Source organism: Triturus cristatus, chromosome 8, assembly GCF_964204655.1.
Source record: "Triturus cristatus chromosome 8, aTriCri1.1, whole genome shotgun sequence".
NCBI classification, from domain to species: Eukaryota; Metazoa; Chordata; class Amphibia; order Caudata; family Salamandridae; genus Triturus; species Triturus cristatus.
Window position 1 is genome coordinate 739,093,040 of NC_140591.1, and position 19,532 is coordinate 739,112,571.

General features: G+C 41.7%; 11 non-coding genes across 11 annotated transcripts; all 11 read right to left on the reverse strand.

Moving 5' to 3' along the window:
* Positions 1–173: 173 nt before the first annotated feature.
* TRNAP-UGG (transfer RNA proline (anticodon UGG)) lies at positions 174–245 on the reverse strand. The gene has a single exon. It is a non-coding gene; the product is annotated as a tRNA-Pro (tRNA).
* A 1,970-nt stretch (positions 246–2,215) lies between these two features.
* On the reverse strand, positions 2,216–2,288 carry TRNAV-CAC (transfer RNA valine (anticodon CAC)). The gene has a single exon. It is a non-coding gene; the product is annotated as a tRNA-Val (tRNA).
* A 272-nt stretch (positions 2,289–2,560) lies between these two features.
* Positions 2,561–2,632, reverse strand: TRNAS-UGA (transfer RNA serine (anticodon UGA)). The gene has a single exon. It is a non-coding gene; the product is annotated as a tRNA-Ser (tRNA).
* A 2,325-nt stretch (positions 2,633–4,957) lies between these two features.
* Positions 4,958–5,029, reverse strand: TRNAP-UGG (transfer RNA proline (anticodon UGG)). The gene has a single exon. It is a non-coding gene; the product is annotated as a tRNA-Pro (tRNA).
* Positions 5,030–7,001: 1,972 nt separating this feature from the next.
* Positions 7,002–7,074, reverse strand: TRNAV-CAC (transfer RNA valine (anticodon CAC)). The gene has a single exon. It is a non-coding gene; the product is annotated as a tRNA-Val (tRNA).
* A 272-nt stretch (positions 7,075–7,346) lies between these two features.
* Positions 7,347–7,418, reverse strand: TRNAP-UGG (transfer RNA proline (anticodon UGG)). The gene has a single exon. It is a non-coding gene; the product is annotated as a tRNA-Pro (tRNA).
* Positions 7,419–12,129: 4,711 nt separating this feature from the next.
* Positions 12,130–12,201, reverse strand: TRNAP-UGG (transfer RNA proline (anticodon UGG)). Its single transcript has one exon. It is a non-coding gene; the product is annotated as a tRNA-Pro (tRNA).
* A 2,325-nt stretch (positions 12,202–14,526) lies between these two features.
* TRNAP-UGG (transfer RNA proline (anticodon UGG)) lies at positions 14,527–14,598 on the reverse strand. The gene has a single exon. It is a non-coding gene; the product is annotated as a tRNA-Pro (tRNA).
* Positions 14,599–16,568: 1,970 nt separating this feature from the next.
* TRNAV-CAC (transfer RNA valine (anticodon CAC)) lies at positions 16,569–16,641 on the reverse strand. The gene has a single exon. It is a non-coding gene; the product is annotated as a tRNA-Val (tRNA).
* Positions 16,642–16,913: 272 nt separating this feature from the next.
* Positions 16,914–16,985, reverse strand: TRNAS-UGA (transfer RNA serine (anticodon UGA)). The gene has a single exon. It is a non-coding gene; the product is annotated as a tRNA-Ser (tRNA).
* A 2,325-nt stretch (positions 16,986–19,310) lies between these two features.
* TRNAP-UGG (transfer RNA proline (anticodon UGG)) lies at positions 19,311–19,382 on the reverse strand. The gene has a single exon. It is a non-coding gene; the product is annotated as a tRNA-Pro (tRNA).
* Between the last annotated feature and the right edge of the window lie 150 nt (positions 19,383–19,532).

Here is a 19,532-nt window from a genome sequence, read left to right on the forward strand (position 1 = left end):
CCTAGCTGAACGCTCGTACATGCCATGCAAGACCAGATGTTTGGTATTAGCTCAGACTGGGCAGGGCTAAAGCATGAGACTCTAGCAAAGAATTATCCACTACTGCAAAGAAAAAATTGATGTTGGTTTTGAAACGCAAACTTCAAAACAACTTGAAAAGAGTACCAAGAAAAGGGCTCGTCCGGGATTTGAACCCGGGACCTCTCGCACCCAAAGCGAGAATCATACCCCTAGACCAACGAGCCCTCAAAATCCTCTTACCTCTCAAAAGCTAATACCGGCTCTAAGCCCGCAATGAAGATCATGCTGGTATCTTTATGATGCTTGGTCTGTGAATACGCATGAAAGTCAGTCTCAACTTACCCTTTCTCAAACGATAGCACTATCATTTACAAGTGTCTCCTTTTATTCCGTCCCAGCTTTGGACACGTCTTACAGGAAGTCAGCCCTTATTTATATATTTCTGCAGTGGCTGAAGCTTAATGAGAAAGAGTAACAAGTTGTTCATAACAACATAAGAAACACATTGTGCATTTTCTCTCAAATACTCCTTCACTTTGTGCCAAAAGAAATACCAAGGTGAATACCTAGGTCACAGATTCAAGCTAAAGATCTTCCTGCTGAATGCAAGGCGCAATAAAAACTGCATATCGCTGGACGAAAGCATTCCTTGCATAGCCTCTAACATCATAACATAACTGAGCTGCTAGCAGCAAGCTAACCAATACCTTTCTGAAATGAGAATGACATGTGCTTATCTGCTCAATCAGTGCTCAATCAGGCGAGATTTAGAAAAGGTGGAAAGGGTCCAAGTGGATGCCCCTTCCTTTTTAGGGTGGGTCCTGCTGACTATCATAGGATTGCTTGTAAAAGTGGTCAGGGTCAGAGGAAAAGCTGCCAACACTTCTTAGCGTTCTCTATAGATGCAGCCATTTTCTGTGACTGTAATTTCGGCCTTTTCCCAGAAGTCTCTATTCTGCCTATGCAAATTAACAAAAGCAGTGCTTATTCCTCACTTGCTCAAATGTCCTTCCTGTCCAGAAAGCTCTGATTAAGCATGCTTATTTTCTTTTTCTGGGATATTTTAAATTGTTTCGCTGTCCAGTCTGTGGCAGTAGAAAGGTGCTTATGATGCCAGGTTTTGATGAATCCCCAAGGTACAAGTACAGAGGAATATATCAGTCTCTAGGATATGGAACTTTTAGCTAACACATCACAATATGTGATGCTTGCCAAGAAAACACTACATTCTGGAGCGCTGATGATCAGAACATTCTGCTCCTGAAGGATAGAAAAGACAGCTTGATTGAAATAAAGTCTGTTTATATTGACGCTCTCTCTCTCCCTATATATACATACATGCGTACACACACACACACAGGTATGTCATGCATTTCTTCAGATTTGTTTCAACCATTTACCATTTATTGGAGAATCCCTACTTTTCAAGTGATTGCAAATGAAGTCATCTCTGGCACTTTTTGTGCAAAGTAAGAGACACACATGACACCTTTTTATAAAAGTCATCGGTTTCTTTGTTACTGTGTACTTTCAAAGCATGGGGCTTTCACACGTCAGGTAAACCTGATTACCACTACACAACAAAAGCAGATGCAGCTTTCTTATCTATGTCGTGATAGAACAGTTGTGAATTGAGTAGAAGAAGGGCCCTGATGTGATACTTATTACATGCAGCCTGTAAGATAGTCAAACATGCAGGCTAAGAAGGAAGATGCAAATATCAATGTATTAGAAAAACACCTAAAGGCGAGTGATATGCTTTCATTCATGCATGGCTAGGAAAAATCGCCATACTGTTGCAAACATTCTTACACCACCAACTGGAAATAAATGATTCTGACATTAAACGTAAAGGTGACAATGCATTTGTATCATCACCTTGAGAAGGATCATCTTGGAATTGAGCCGAGGGCCTCTGCACTCAAAGCCAGAAACACTCCACTAAAATAAGATTCCTGTTGGTGCCAACAATTCTCCATGTTAATGCTTGTTCTAGGTGAGCAGTGAACCGATTGCATGGCTCTTTTGAAAGCAAGGTCTGAGAACCAACAGATACATCCACACGCCGATTACTTTAGTGTTTTGAGAGAATTCCCTTTCTTGGAACGAGATTGCATGAAATAATCTTCAGGGCTTGGACAATTCCATGGCAAAACGGCACCTATCAACATTGTAGCCAACACAATATAACAACTGTTTCTGCCCGGTTTCGAACCGGGGACCTTTCGCGTGTGAGGCGAACGTGATAACCACTACACTACAGAAACAGATACCTACAGTTGATTTTTCTGTAATGAAACTGCTCCGAACTGGCTATTCCATGGGCCTCTGGCTTTAGATTTCTTTCATGCAACCTGCCCGACATCCCTAGCTGAACGCTCGTACATGCCATGCAAGACCAGATGTTTGGTATTAGCTCAGACTGGGCAGGGCTGAAGCATGAGACTCTAGCAAAGAATTATCCACTACTGCAAAGAAAAAATTTATGTTGGTTTTGAAACGCAAACTTCAAAACAACTTGAAAAGAGTACCAAGAAAAGGGCTCGTCCGGGATTTGAACCCGGGACCTCTCGCACTCAAAGCGAGAATCATACCCCTAGACCAACGAGCCCTCAAAATCCTCTTACCTCTCAAAAGCTAATACCGGCTCTAAGCCCGCAATGAAGATCATGCTGGTATCTTTATGATGCTTGGTCTGTGAATACGCATGAAAGTCAGTCTCAACTTACCCTTTCTCAAACGATAGCACTATCATTTACAAGTGTCTCCTTTTATTCCGTCCCAGCTTTGGACACGTCTTACAGGAAGTCAGCCCTTATTTATATATTTCTTCAGTGGCTGAAGCCTAATGAGAAAGAGTAACAAGTTGTTCATAACAACATAAGAAACACATTGTGCATTTTCTCTTAAATACTCCTTCACTTTGTGCCAAAAGAAATACCAAGGTGAATACCTAGGCCACAGATTCAAGCTAAAGATCTTCCTGCTGAATGCAAGGCGCAATAAAAACTGCATATCGCTGGACTAAAGCATTCCTTGCATAGCCTCTAACATCATAACATAACTGAGCTGCTAGCAGCAAACTAACCAATACCTTTCTGAAATGAGAATGACATGTGCTTATCTGCTCAATCAGTGCTCAATGAGGCTCGATCAGGCGAGATTTAGAAAAGGTGGAAAGGGTCCAAGTGGATGCCCCTTCCTTTTTAGGGTGGGTCCTGCTGACTATCATAGGATTGCTTGTAAAAGTGGCCAGGGTCAGAGGAAAAGCTGCCAACACTTCTTAGCGTTCTCTATAGATGCAGCCATTTTCTGTGACTGTAATTTCGGCCTTTTCCCAGAAGTCTCTATTCTGCCTATGCAAATTAACAAAAGCAGTGCTTATTCCTCACTTGCTCAAATGTCCTTCCTGTCCAGAAAGCTCTGATTAAGCATGCTTATTTTCTTTTTCTGGGATATTTTAAATTGTTTCGCTGTCCAGTCTGTGGCAGTAGAAAGCTGCTTATGATGCCAGGTTTTGATGAATCCCCAAGGTACAAGTACAGAGGAATATATCAGTCTCTAGGATATGGAACTTTTAGCTAAAACATCACAATATGTGATGCTTGCCAAGAAAACACTACATTCTGGAGCGCTGATGATCAGAACATTCTGCTCCTGAAGGATAGAAAAGACAGCTTGATTGAAATAAAGTCTGTTTATATTGACGCTCTCTCTCTCCCTATATATACATACATGCGTACACACACACACACAGGTATGTCATGCATTTCTTCAGATTTGTTTCAACCATTTACCATTCATTGGAGAATCCCTACTTTTCAAGTGACTGCAAATGAAGTCATCTCTGGCACTTTTTGTGCAAAGTAAGAGACACACATGACACCTTTTTATAAAAGTCATCGGTTTCTTTGTTACTGTGTACTTTCAAAGCATGGGGCTTTCACACGTCAGGTAAACCTGATTACCACTACACAACAAAAGCAGATGCAGCTTTCTTATCTATGTCGTGATAGAACAGTTGTGAATTGAGTAGAAGAAGGGCCCTGATGTGATACTTATTACATGCAGCCTGTAAGATAGTCAAACATGCAGGCTAGGAAGGAAGATGCAAATATCAATGTATTAGAAAAACACCTAAAGGCGAGTGATATGCTTTCATTCATGCATGGCTAGGAAAAATCGCCATACTGTTGCAAACATTCTTACACCACCAACTGGAAATAAATGATTCTGACATTAAACGTAAAGGTGACAATGCATTTGTATCATCACCTTGAGAAGGATCATCTTGGAATTGAGCCGAGGGCCTCTGCACTCAAAGCCAGAAACACTCCACTAAAATAAGATTCCTGTTGGTGCCAACAATTCTCCATGTTAATGCTTGTTCTAGGTGAGCAGTGAACCGATTGCAGGGCTCTTTTGAAAGCAAGGTCTGAGAACCAACAGATACATCCACACGCCGATTACTTTAGTGTTTTGAGAGAATTCCCTTTCTTGGAACGAGATTGCATGAAATAATCTTCAGGGCTTGGACAATTCCATGGCAAAACGGCACCTATCAACATTGTAGCCAACACAATATAACAACTGTTTCTGCCCGGTTTCGAACCGGGGACCTTTCGCGTGTGAGGCAAACGTGATAACCACTACACTACAGAAACAGATACCTACAGTTGATTTTTCTGTAATGAAACTGCTCCGAACTGGCTATTCCATGGGCCTCTGGCTTTAGATTTCTTTCATGCAACCTGCCCGACATCCCTAGCTGAACGCTCGTACATGCCATGCAAGACCAGATGTTTGGTATTAGCTCAGACTGGGCAGGGCTGAAGCATGAGACTCTAGCAAAGAATTATCCACTACTGCAAAGAAAAAATTGATGTTGGTTTTGAAACGCAAACTTCAAAACAACTTGAAAAGAGTACCAAGAAAAGGGCTCGTCCGGGATTTGAACCCGGGACCTCTCGCACCCAAAGCGAGAATCATACCCCTAGACCAACGAGCCCTCAAAATCCTCTTACCTCTCAAAAGCTAATACCGGCTCTAAGCCCGCAATGAAGATCATGCTGGTATCTTTATGATGCTTGGTCTGTGAATACGCATGAAAGTCAGTCTCAACTTACCCTTTCTCAAACGATAGCACTATCATTTACAAGTGTCTCCTTTTATTCCGTCCCAGCTTTGGACACGTCTTACAGGAAGTCAGCCCTTATTTATATATTTCTTCAGTGGCTGAAGCTTAATGAGAAAGAGTAACAAGTTGTTCATAACAACATAAGAAACACATTGTGCATTTTCTCTTAAATACTCCTTCACTTTGTGCCAAAAGAAATACCAAGGTGAATACCTAGGCCACAGATTCAAGCTAAAGATCTTCCTGCTGAATGCAAGGCGCAATAAAAACTGCATATCGCTGGACTAAAGCATTCCTTGCATAGCCTCTAACATCATAACATAACTGAGCTGCTAGCAGCAAGCTAACCAATACCTTTCTGAAATGAGAATGACATGTGCTTATCGGCTCGATCAGGGCTCGATCAGGCGAGATTTAGAAAAGGTGGAAAGGGTCCAAGTGGATGCCCCTTCCTTTTTAGGGTGGGTCCTGCTGACTATCATAGGATTGCTTGTAAAAGTGGCCAGGGTCAGAGGAAAAGCTGCCAACACTTCTTAGCGTTCTCTATAGATGCAGCCATTTTCTGTGACTGTAATTTCGGCCTTTTCCCAGAAGTCTCTATTCTGCCTATGCAAATTAACAAAAGCAGTGCTTATTCCTCACTTGCTCAAATGTCCTTCCTGTCCAGAAAGCTCTGATTAAGCATGCTTATTTTCTTTTTCTGGGATATTTTAAATTGTTTCGCTGTCCAGTCTGTGGCAGTAGAAAGCTGCTTATGATGCCAGGTTTTGATGAATCCCCAAGGTACAAGTACAGAGGAATATATCAGTCTCTAGGATATGGAACTTTTAGCTAACACATCACAATATGTGATGCTTGCCAAGAAAACACTACATTCTGGAGCGCTGATGATCAGAACATTCTGCTCCTGAAGGATAGAAAAGACAGCTTGATTGAAATAAAGTCTGTTTATATTGACGCTCTCTCTCTCCCCATATATACATACATGCATACACACACACACACACAGGTATGTCATGCATTTCTTCAGATTTGTTTCAACCATTTACCATTTATTGGAGAATCCCTACTTTTCAAGTGACTGCAAATGAAGTCATCTCTGGCACTTTTTGTGCAAAGTAAGAGACACACATGACACCTTTTTATAAAAGTCATCGGTTTCTTTGTTACTGTGTACTTTCAAAGCATGGGGCTTTCACACGTCAGGTAAACCTGATTACCACTACACAACAAAAGCAGATGCAGCTTTCTTATCTATGTCGTGATAGAACAGTTGTGAATTGAGTAGAAGAAGGGCCCTGATGTGATACTTATTACATGCAGCCTGTAAGATAGTCAAACATGCAGGCTAGGAAGGAAGATGCAAATATCAATGTATTAGAAAAACACCTAAAGGCGAGTGATATGCTTTCATTCATGCATGGCTAGGAAAAATCGCCATACTGTTGCAAACATTCTTACACCACCAACTGGAAATAAATGATTCTGACATTAAACGTAAAGGTGACAATGCATTTGTATCATCACCCTGAGAAGGATCATCTTGGAATTGAGCCGAGGGCCTCTGCACTCAAAGCCAGAAACACTCCACTAAAATAAGATTCCTGTTGGTGCCAACAATTCTCCATGTTAATGCTTGTTCTAGGTGAGCAGTGAACCGATTGCAGGGCTCTTTTGAAAGCAATGTCTGAGAACCAACAGATACATCCACACGCCGATTACTTTAGTGTTTTGAGAGAATTCCCTTTCTTGGAACGAGATTGCATGAAATAATCTTCAGGGCTTGGACAATTCCATGGCAAAACGGCACCTATCAACATTGTAGCCAACACAATATAACAACTGTTTCTGCCCGGTTTCGAACCGGGGACCTTTCGCATGTGAGGCGAACGTGATAACCACTACACTACAGAAACAGATACCTACAGTTGATTTTTCTGTAATGAAACTGCTCCGAACTGGCTATTCCATGGGCCTCTGGCTTTAGATTTCTTTCATGCAACCTGCCCGACATCCCTAGCTGAACGCTCGTACATGCCATGCAAGACCAGATGTTTGGTATTAGCTCAGACTGGGCAGGGCTGAAGCATGAGACTCTAGCAAAGAATTATCCACTACTGCAAAGAAAAAATTGATGTTGGTTTTGAAACGCAAACTTCAAAACAACTTGAAAAGAGTACCAAGAAAAGGGCTCGTCCGGGATTTGAACCCGGGACCTCTCGCACCCAAAGCGAGAATCATACCCCTAGACCAACGAGCCCTCAAAATCCTCTTACCTCTCAAAAGCTAATACCGGCTCTAAGCCCGCAATGAAGATCATGCTGGTATCTTTATGATGCTTGGTCTGTGAATACGCATGAAAGTCAGTCTCAACTTACCCTTTCTCAAACGATAGCACTATCATTTACAAGTGTCTCCTTTTATTCCGTCCCAGCTTTGGACACGTCTTACAGGAAGTCAGCCCTTATTTATATATTTCTGCAGTGGCTGAAGCTTAATGAGAAAGAGTAACAAGTTGTTCATAACAACATAAGAAACACATTGTGCATTTTCTCTCAAATACTCCTTCACTTTGTGCCAAAAAAAATACCAAGGTGAATACCTAGGCCACAGATTCAAGCTAAAGATCTTCCTGCTGAATGCAAGGCGCAATAAAAACTGCATATCGCTGGACTAAAGCATTCCTTGCATAGCCTCTAACATCATAACATAACTGAGCTGCTAGCAGCAAGCTAACCAATACCTTTCTGAAATGAGAATGACATGTGCTTATCTGCTCGATCAGGGCTCGATCAGGCTCGATCAGGCGAAATTTAGAAAAGGTGGAAAGGGTCCAAGTGGATGCCCCTTCCTTTTTAGGGTGGGTCCTGCTGACTATCATAGGATTGCTTGTAAAAGTGGCCAGGGTCAGAGGAAAAGCTGCCAACACTTCTTAGCGTTCTCTATAGATGCAGCCATTTTCTGTGACTGTAATTTCGGCCTTTTCCCAGAAGTCTCTATTCTGCCTATGCAAATTAACAAAAGCAGTGCTTATTCCTCACTTGCTCAAATGTCCTTCCTGTCCAGAAAGCTCTGATTAAGCATGCTTATTTTCTTTTTCTGGGATATTTTAAATTGTTTCGCTGTCCAGTCTGTGGCAGTAGAAAGCTGCTTATGATGCCAGGTTTTGATGAATCCCCAAGGTACAAGTACAGAGGAATATATCAGTCTCTAGGATATGGAACTTTTAGCTAAAACATCACAATATGTGATGCTTGCCAAGAAAACACTACATTCTGGAGCGCTGATGATCAGAACATTCTGCTCCTGAAGGATAGAAAAGACAGCTTGATTGAAATAAAGTCTGTTTATATTGACGCTCTCTCTCTCCCTATATATACATACATGCGTACACACACACACACAGGTATGTCATGCATTTCTTCAGATTTGTTTCAACCATTTACCATTTATTGGAGAATCCCTACTTTTCAAGTGACTGCAAATGAAGTCATCTCTGGCACTTTTTGTGCAAAGTAAGAGACACACATGACACCTTTTTATAAAAGTCATCGGTTTCTTTGTTACTGTGTACTTTCAAAGCATGGGGCTTTCACACGTCAGGTAAACCTGATTACCACTACACAACAAAAGCAGATGCAGCTTTCTTATCTATGTCGTGATAGAACAGTTGTGAATTGAGTAGAAGAAGGGCCCTGATGTGATACTTATTACATGCAGCCTGTAAGATAGTCAAACATGCAGGCTAGGAAGGAAGATGCAAATATCAATGTATTAGAAAAACACCTAAAGGCGAGTGATATGCTTAAATTCATGCATGGCTAGGAAAAATCGCCATACTGTTGCAAACATTCTTACACCACCAACTGGAAATAAATGATTCTGACATTAAACGTAAAGGTGACAATGCATTTGTATCATCACCTTGAGAAGGATCATCTTGGAATTGAGCCGAGGGCCTCTGCACTCAAAGCCAGAAACACTCCACTAAAATAAGATTCCTGTTGGTGCCAACAATTCTCCATGTTAATGCTTGTTCTAGGTGAGCAGTGAACCGATTGCAGGGCTCTTTTGAAAGCAAGGTCTGAGAACCAACAGATACATCCACACGCCGATTACTTTAGTGTTTTGAGAGAATTCCCTTTCTTGGAACGAGATTGCATGAAATAATCTTCAGGGCTTGGACAATTCCATGGCAAAACGGCACCTATCAACATTGTAGCCAACACAATATAACAACTGTTTCTGCCCGGTTTCGAACCGGGGACTTTTCGCGTGTGAGGCAAACGTGATAACCACTACACTACAGAAACAGATACCTATAGTTGATTTTTCTGTAATGAAACTGCTCCGAACTGGCTATTCCATGGGCCTCTGGCTTTAGATTTCTTTCATGCAACCTGCCCGACATCCCTAGCTGAACGCTCGTACATGCCATGCAAGACCAGATGTTTGGTATTAGCTCAGACTGGGCAGGGCTGAAGCATGAGACTCTAGCAAAGAATTATCCACTACTGCAAAGAAAAAATTGATGTTGGTTTTGAAACGCAAACTTCAAAACAACTTGAAAAGAGTACCAAGAAAAGGGCTCGTCCGGGATTTGAACCCGGGACCTCTTGCACCCAAAGCGAGAATCATACCCCTAGACCAACGAGCCCTCAAAATCCTCTTACCTCTCAAAAGCTAATACCGGCTCTAAGCCCGCAATGAAGATCATGCTGGTATCTTTATGATGCTTGGTCTGTGAATACGCATGAAAGTCAGTCTCAACTTACCCTTTCTCAAACGATAGCACTATCATTTACAAGTGTCTCCTTTTATTCCGTCCCAGCTTTGGACACGTCTTACAGGAAGTCAGCCCTTATTTATATATTTCTGCAGTGGCTGAAGCTTAATGAGAAAGAGTAACAAGTTGTTCATAACAACATAAGAAACACATTGTGCATTTTCTCTCAAATACTCCTTCACTTTGTGCCAAAAAAAATACCAAGGTGAATACCTAGGCCACAGATTCAAGCTAAAGATCTTCCTGCTGAATGCAAGGCGCAATAAAAACTGCATATCGCTGGACTAAAGCATTCCTTGCATAGCCTCTAACATCATAACATAACTGAGCTGCTAGCAGCAAGCTAACCAATACCTTTCTGAAATGAGAATGACATGTGCTTATCTGCTCGATCAGGCTCGATCAGGCGAGATTTAGAAAAGGTGGAAAGGGTCCAAGTGGATGCCCCTTCCTTTTTAGGGTGGGTCCTGCTGACTATCATAGGATTGCTTGTAAAAGTGGCCAGGGTCAGAGGAAAAGCTGCCAACACTTCTTAGCGTTCTCTATAGATGCAGCCATTTTCTGTGACTGTAATTTCGGCCTTTTCCCAGAAGTCTCTATTCTGCCTATGCAAATTAACAAAAGCAGTGCTTATTCCTCACTTGCTCAAATGTCCTTCCTGTCCAGAAAGCTCTGATTAAGCATGCTTATTTTCTTTTTCTGGGATATTTTAAATTGTTTCGCTGTCCAGTCTGTGGCAGTAGAAAGCTGCTTATGATGCCAGGTTTTGATGAATCCCCAAGGTACAAGTACAGAGGAATATATCAGTCTCTAGGATATGGAACTTTTAGCTAAAACATCACAATATGTGATGCTTGCCAAGAAAACACTACATTCTGGAGCGCTGATGATCAGAACATTCTGCTCCTGAAGGATAGAAAAGACAGCTTGATTGAAATAAAGTCTGTTTATATTGATGCTCTCTCTCTCCCTATATATACATACATGCGTACACACACACACACAGGTATGTCATGCATTTCTTCAGATTTGTTTCAACCATTTACCATTTATTGGAGAATCCCTACTTTTCAAGTGACTGCAAATGAAGTCATCTCTGGCACTTTTTGTGCAAAGTAAGAGACACACATGACACCTTTTTATAAAAGTCATCGGTTTCTTTGTTACTGTGTACTTTCAAAGCATGGGGCTTTCACACGTCAGGTAAACCTGATTACCACTACACAACAAAAGCAGATGCAGCTTTCTTATCTATGTCGTGATAGAACAGTTGTGAATTGAGTAGAAGAAGGGCCCTGATGTGATACTTATTACATGCAGCCTGTAAGATAGTCAAACATGCAGGCTAGGAAGGAAGATGCAAATATCAATGTATTAGAAAAACACCTAAAGGCGAGTGATATGCTTTCATTCATGCATGGCTAGGAAAAATCGCCATACTGTTGCAAACATTCTTACACCACCAACTGGAAATAAATGATTCTGACATTAAACGTAAAGGTGACAATGCATTTGTATCATCACCTTGAGAAGGATCATCTTGGAATTGAGCCGAGGGCCTCTGCACTCAAAGCCAGAAACACTCCACTAAAATAAGATTCCTGTTGGTGCCAACAATTCTCCATGTTAATGCTTGTTCTAGGTGAGCAGTGAACCGATTGCAGGGCTCTTTTGAAAGCAAGGTCTGAGAACCAACAGATACATCCACACGCCGATTACTTTAGTGTTTTGAGAGAATTCCCTTTCTTGGAACGAGATTGCATGAAATAATCTTCAGGGCTTGGACAATTCCATGGCAAAACGGCACCTATCAACATTGTAGCCAACACAATATAACAACTGTTTCTGCCCGGTTTCGAACCGGGGACCTTTCGCGTGTGAGGCAAACGTGATAACCACTACACTACAGAAACAGATACCTACAGTTGATTTTTCTGTAATGAAACTGCTCCGAACTGGCTATTCCATGGGCCTCTGGCTTTAGATTTCTTTCATGCAACCTGCCCGACATCCCTAGCTGAACGCTCGTACATGCCATGCAAGACCAGATGTTTGGTATTAGCTCAGACTGGGCAGGGCTGAAGCATGAGACTCTAGCAAAGAATTATCCACTACTGCAAAGAAAAAATTGATGTTGGTTTTGAAACGCAAACTTCAAAACAACTTGAAAAGAGTACCAAGAAAAGGGCTCGTCCGGGATTTGAACCCGGGACCTCTCGCACCCAAAGCGAGAATCATACCCCTAGACCAACGAGCCCTCAAAATCCTCTTACCTCTCAAAAGCTAATACCGGCTCTAAGCCCGCAATGAAGATCATGCTGGTATCTTTATGATGCTTGGTCTGTGAATACGCATGAAAGTCAGTCTCAACTTACCCTTTCTCAAACGATAGCACTATCATTTACAAGTGTCTCCTTTTATTCCGTCCCAGCTTTGGACACGTCTTACAGGAAGTCAGCCCTTATTTATATATTTCTGCAGTGGCTGAAGCTTAATGAGAAAGAGTAACAAGTTGTTCATAACAACATAAGAAACACATTGTGCATTTTCTCTCAAATACTCCTTCACTTTGTGCCAAAAGAAATACCAAGGTGAATACCTAGGCCACAGATTCAAGCTAAAGATCTTCCTGCTGAATGCAAGGCGCAATAAAAACTGCATATCGCTGGACTAAAGCATTCCTTGCATAGCCTCTAACATCATAACATAACTGAGCTGCTAGCAGCAAGCTAACCAATACCTTTCTGAAATGAGAATGACATGTGCTTATCTGCTCAATCAGTGCTCAATCAGGCTCGATCAGGCGAGATTTAGAAAAGGTGGAAAGGGTCCAAGTGGATGCCCCTTCCTTTTTAGGGTGGGTCCTGCTCACTATCATAGGATTGCTTGTAAAAGTGGCCAGGGTCAGAGGAAAAGCTGCCAACACTTCTTAGCGTTCTCTATAGATGCAGCCATTTTCTGTGACTGTAATTTCGGCCTTTTCCCAGAAGTCTCTATTCTGCCTATGCAAATTAACAAAAGCAGTGCTTATTCCTCACTTGCTCAAATGTCCTTCCTGTCCAGAAAGCTCTGATTAAGCATGCTTATTTTCTTTTTCTGGGATATTTTAAATTGTTTCGCTGTCCAGTCTGTGGCAGTAGAAAGCTGCTTATGATGCCAGGTTTTGATGAATCCCCAAGGTACAAGTACAGAGGAATATATCAGTCTCTAGGATATGGAACTTTTAGCTAACACATCACAATATGTGATGCTTGCCAAGAAAACACTACATTCTGGAGCGCTGATGATCAGAACATTCTGCTCCTGAAGGATAGAAAAGACAGCTTGATTGAAATAAAGTCTGTTTATATTGACGCTCTCTCTCTCCCTATATATACATACATGCGTACACACACACACACAGGTATGTCATGCATTTCTTCAGATTTGTTTCAACCATTTACCATTTATTGGAGAATCCCTACTTTTCAAGTGACTGCAAATGAAGTCATCTCTGGCACTTTTTGTGCAAAGTAAGAGACACACATGACACCTTTTTATAAAAGTCATCGGTTTCTTTGTTACTGTGTACTTTCAAAGCATGGGGCTTTCACACGTCAGGTAAACCTGATTACCACTACACAACAAAAGCAGATGCAGCTTTCTTATCTATGTCGTGATAGAACAGTTGTGAATTGAGTAGAAGAAGGGCCCTGATGTGATACTTATTACATGCAGCCTGTAAGATAGTCAAACATGCAGGCTAGGAAGGAAGATGCAAATATCAATGTATTAGAAAAACACCTAAAGGCGAGTGATATGCTTTCATTCATGCATGGCTAGGAAAAATCGCCATACTGTTGCAAACATTCTTACACCACCAACTGGAAATAAATGATTCTGACATTAAACGTAAAGGTGACAATGCATTTGTATCATCACCTTGAGAAGGATCATCTTGGAATTGAGCCGAGGGCCTCTGCACTCAAAGCCAGAAACACTCCACTAAAATAAGATTCCTGTTGGTGCCAACAATTCTCCATGTTAATGCTTGTTCTAGGTGAGCAGTGAACCGATTGCAGGGCTCTTTTGAAAGCAAGGTCTGAGAACCAACAGATACATCCACACGCCGATTACTTTAGTGTTTTGAGAGAATTCCCTTTCTTGGAACGAGATTGCATGAAATAATCTTCAGGGCTTGGACAATTCCATGGCAAAACGGCACCTATCAACATTGTAGCCAACACAATATAACAACTGTTTCTGCCCGGTTTCAAACCGGGGACCTTTCGCGTGTGAGGCAAACGTGATAACCACTACACTACAGAAACAGATACCTACAGTTGATTTTTCTGTAATGAAACTGCTCCGAACTGGCTATTCCATGGGCCTCTGGCTTTAGATTTCTTTCATGCAACCTGCCCGACATCCCTAGCTGAACGCTCGTACATGCCATGCAAGACCAGATGTTTGGTATTAGCTCAGACTGGGCAGGGCTAAAGCATGAGACTCTAGCAAAGAATTATCCACTACTGCAAAGAAAAAATTGATGTTGGTTTTGAAACGCAAACTTCAAAACAACTTGAAAAGAGTACCAAGAAAAGGGCTCGTCCGGGATTTGAACCCGGGACCTCTCGCACCCAAAGCGAGAATCATACCCCTAGACCAACGAGCCCTCAAAATCCTCTTACCTCTCAAAAGCTAATACCGGCTCTAAGCCCGCAATGAAGATCATGCTGGTATCTTTATGATGCTTGGTCTGTGAATACGCATGAAAGTCAGTCTCAACTTACCCTTTCTCAAACGATAGCACTATCATTTACAAGTGTCTCCTTTTATTCCGTCCCAGCTTTGGACACGTCTTACAGGAAGTCAGCCCTTATTTATATATTTCTGCAGTGGCTGAAGCTTAATGAGAAAGAGTAACAAGTTGTTCATAACAACATAAGAAACACATTGTGCATTTTCTCTCAAATACTCCTTCACTTTGTGCCAAAAGAAATACCAAGGTGAATACCTAGGTCACAGATTCAAGCTAAAGATCTTCCTGCTGAATGCAAGGCGCAATAAAAACTGCATATCGCTGGACGAAAGCATTCCTTGCATAGCCTCTAACATCATAACATAACTGAGCTGCTAGCAGCAAGCTAACCAATACCTTTCTGAAATGAGAATGACATGTGCTTATCTGCTCAATCAGTGCTCAATCAGGCGAGATTTAGAAAAGGTGGAAAGGGTCCAAGTGGATGCCCCTTCCTTTTTAGGGTGGGTCCTGCTGACTATCATAGGATTGCTTGTAAAAGTGGTCAGGGTCAGAGGAAAAGCTGCCAACACTTCTTAGCGTTCTCTATAGATGCAGCCATTTTCTGTGACTGTAATTTCGGCCTTTTCCCAGAAGTCTCTATTCTGCCTATGCAAATTAACAAAAGCAGTGCTTATTCCTCACTTGCTCAAATGTCCTTCCTGTCCAGAAAGCTCTGATTAAGCATGCTTATTTTCTTTTTCTGGGATATTTTAAATTGTTTCGCTGTCCAGTCTGTGGCAGTAGAAAGGTGCTTATGATGCCAGGTTTTGATGAATCCCCAAGGTACAAGTACAGAGGAATATATCAGTCTCTAGGATATGGAACTTTTAGCTAACACATCACAATATGTGATGCTTGCCAAGAAAACACTACATTCTGGAGCGCTGATGATCAGAACATTCTGCTCCTGAAGGATAGAAAAGACAGCTTGATTGAAATAAAGTCTGTTTATATTGACGCTCTCTCTCTCCCTATATATACATACATGCGTACACACACACACACAGGTATGTCATGCATTTCTTCAGATTTGTTTCAACCATTTACCATTTATTGGAGAATCCCTACTTTTCAAGTGATTGCAAATGAAGTCATCTCTGGCACTTTTTGTGCAAAGTAAGAGACACACATGACACCTTTTTATAAAAGTCATCGGTTTCTTTGTTACTGTGTACTTTCAAAGCATGGGGCTTTCACACGTCAGGTAAACCTGATTACCACTACACAACAAAAGCAGATGCAGCTTTCTTATCTATGTCGTGATAGAACAGTTGTGAATTGAGTAGAAGAAGGGCCCTGATGTGATACTTATTACATGCAGCCTGTAAGATAGTCAAACATGCAGGCTAAGAAGGAAGATGCAAATATCAATGTATTAGAAAAACACCTAAAGGCGAGTGATATGCTTTCATTCATGCATGGCTAGGAAAAATCGCCATACTGTTGCAAACATTCTTACACCACCAACTGGAAATAAATGATTCTGACATTAAACGTAAAGGTGACAATGCATTTGTATCATCACCTTGAGAAGGATCATCTTGGAATTGAGCCGAGGGCCTCTGCACTCAAAGCCAGAAACACTCCACTAAAATAAGATTCCTGTTGGTGCCAACAATTCTCCATGTTAATGCTTGTTCTAGGTGAGCAGTGAACCGATTGCATGGCTCTTTTGAAAGCAAGGTCTGAGAACCAACAGATACATCCACACGCCGATTACTTTAGTGTTTTGAGAGAATTCCCTTTCTTGGAACGAGATTGCATGAAATAATCTTCAGGGCTTGGACAATTCCATGGCAAAACGGCACCTATCAACATTGTAGCCAACACAATATAACAACTGTTTCTGCCCGGTTTCGAACCGGGGACCTTTCGCGTGTGAGGCGAACGTGATAACCACTACACTACAGAAACAGATACCTACAGTTGATTTTTCTGTAATGAAACTGCTCCGAACTGGCTATTCCATGGGCCTCTGGCTTTAGATTTCTTTCATGCAACCTGCCCGACATCCCTAGCTGAACGCTCGTACATGCCATGCAAGACCAGATGTTTGGTATTAGCTCAGACTGGGCAGGGCTGAAGCATGAGACTCTAGCAAAGAATTATCCACTACTGCAAAGAAAAAATTTATGTTGGTTTTGAAACGCAAACTTCAAAACAACTTGAAAAGAGTACCAAGAAAAGGGCTCGTCCGGGATTTGAACCCGGGACCTCTCGCACTCAAAGCGAGAATCATACCCCTAGACCAACGAGCCCTCAAAATCCTCTTACCTCTCAAAAGCTAATACCGGCTCTAAGCCCGCAATGAAGATCATGCTGGTATCTTTATGATGCTTGGTCTGTGAATACGCATGAAAGTCAGTCTCAACTTACCCTTTCTCAAACGATAGCACTATCATTTACAAGTGTCTCCTTTTATTCCGTCCCAGCTTTGGACACGTCTTACAGGAAGTCAGCCCTTATTTATATATTTCTTCAGTGGCTGAAGCCTAATGAGAAAGAGTAACAAGTTGTTCATAACAACATAAGAAACACATTGTGCATTTTCTCTTAAATACTCCTTCACTTTGTGCCAAAAGAAATACCAAGGTGAATACCTAGGCCACAGATTCAAGCTAAAGATCTTCCTGCTGAATGCAAGGCGCAATAAAAACTGCATATCGCTGGACTAAAGCATTCCTTGCATAGCCTCTAACATCATAACATAACTGAGCTGCTAGCAGCAAACTAACCAATACCTTTCTGAAATGAGAATGACATGTGCTTATCTGCTCAATCAGTGCTCAATGAGGCTCGATCAGGCGAGATTTAGAAAAGGTGGAAAGGGTCCAAGTGGATGCCCCTTCCTTTTTAGGGTGGGTCCTGCTGACTATCATAGGATTGCTTGTAAAAGTGGCCAGGGTCAGAGGAAAAGCTGCCAACACTTCTTAGCGTTCTCTATAGATGCAGCCATTTTCTGTGACTGTAATTTCGGCCTTTTCCCAGAAGTCTCTATTCTGCCTATGCAAATTAACAAAAGCAGTGCTTATTCCTCACTTGCTCAAATGTCCTTCCTGTCCAGAAAGCTCTGATTAAGCATGCTTATTTTCTTTTTCTGGGATATTTTAAATTGTTTCGCTGTCCAGTCTGTGGCAGTAGAAAGCTGCTTATGATGCCAGGTTTTGATGAATCCCCAAGGTACAAGTACAGAGGAATATATCAGTCTCTAGGATATGGAACTTTTAGCTAAAACATCACAATATGTGATGCTTGCCAAGAAAACACTACATTCTGGAGCGCTGATGATCAGAACATTCTGCTCCTGAAGGATAGAAAAGACAGCTTGATTGAAATAAAGTCTGTTTATATTGACGCTCTCTCTCTCCCTATATATACATACATGCGTACACACACACACACAGGTATGTCATGCATTTCTTCAGATTTGTTTCAACCATTTACCATTCATTGGAGAATCCCTACTTTTCAAGTGACTGCAAATGAAGTCATCTCTGGCACTTTTTGTGCAAAGTAAGAGACACACATGACACCTTTTTATAAAAGTCATCGGTTTCTTTGTTACTGTGTACTTTCAAAGCATGGGGCTTTCACACGTCAGGTAAACCTGATTACCACTACACAACAAAAGCAGATGCAGCTTTCTTATCTATGTCGTGATAGAACAGTTGTGAATTGAGTAGAAGAAGGGCCCTGATGTGATACTTATTACATGCAGCCTGTAAGATAGTCAAACATGCAGGCTAGGAAGGAAGATGCAAATATCAATGTATTAGAAAAACACCTAAAGGCGAGTGATATGCTTTCATTCATGCATGGCTAGGAAAAATCGCCATACTGTTGCAAACATTCTTACACCACCAACTGGAAATAAATGATTCTGACATTAAACGTAAAGGTGACAATGCATTTGTATCATCACCTTGAGAAGGATCATCTTGGAATTGAGCCGAGGGCCTCTGCACTCAAAGCCAGAAACACTCCACTAAAATAAGATTCCTGTTGGTGCCAACAATTCTCCATGTTAATGCTTGTTCTAGGTGAGCAGTGAACCGATTGCAGGGCTCTTTTGAAAGCAAGGTCTGAGAACCAACAGATACATCCACACGCCGATTACTTTAGTGTTTTGAGAGAATTCCCTTTCTTGGAACGAGATTGCATGAAATAATCTTCAGGGCTTGGACAATTCCATGGCAAAACGGCACCTATCAACATTGTAGCCAACACAATATAACAACTGTTTCTGCCCGGTTTCGAACCGGGGACCTTTCGCGTGTGAGGCAAACGTGATAACCACTACACTACAGAAACAGATACCTACAGTTGATTTTTCTGTAATGAAACTGCTCCGAACTGGCTATTCCATGGGCCTCTGGCTTTAGATTTCTTTCATGCAACCTGCCCGACATCCCTAGCTGAACGCTCGTACATGCCATGCAAGACCAGATGTTTGGTATTAGCTCAGACTGGGCAGGGCTGAAGCATGAGACTCTAGCAAAGAATTATCCACTACTGCAAAGAAAAAATTGATGTTGGTTTTGAAACGCAAACTTCAAAACAACTTGAAAAGAGTACCAAGAAAAGGGCTCGTCCGGGATTTGAACCCGGGACCTCTCGCACCCAAAGCGAGAATCATACCCCTAGACCAACGAGCCCTCAAAATCCTCTTACCTCTCAAAAGCTAATACCGGCTCTAAGCCCGCAATGAAGATCATGCTGGTATCTTTATGATGCTTGGTCTGTGAATACGCATGAAAGTCAGTCTCAACTTACCCTTTCTCAAACGATAGCACTATCATTTACAA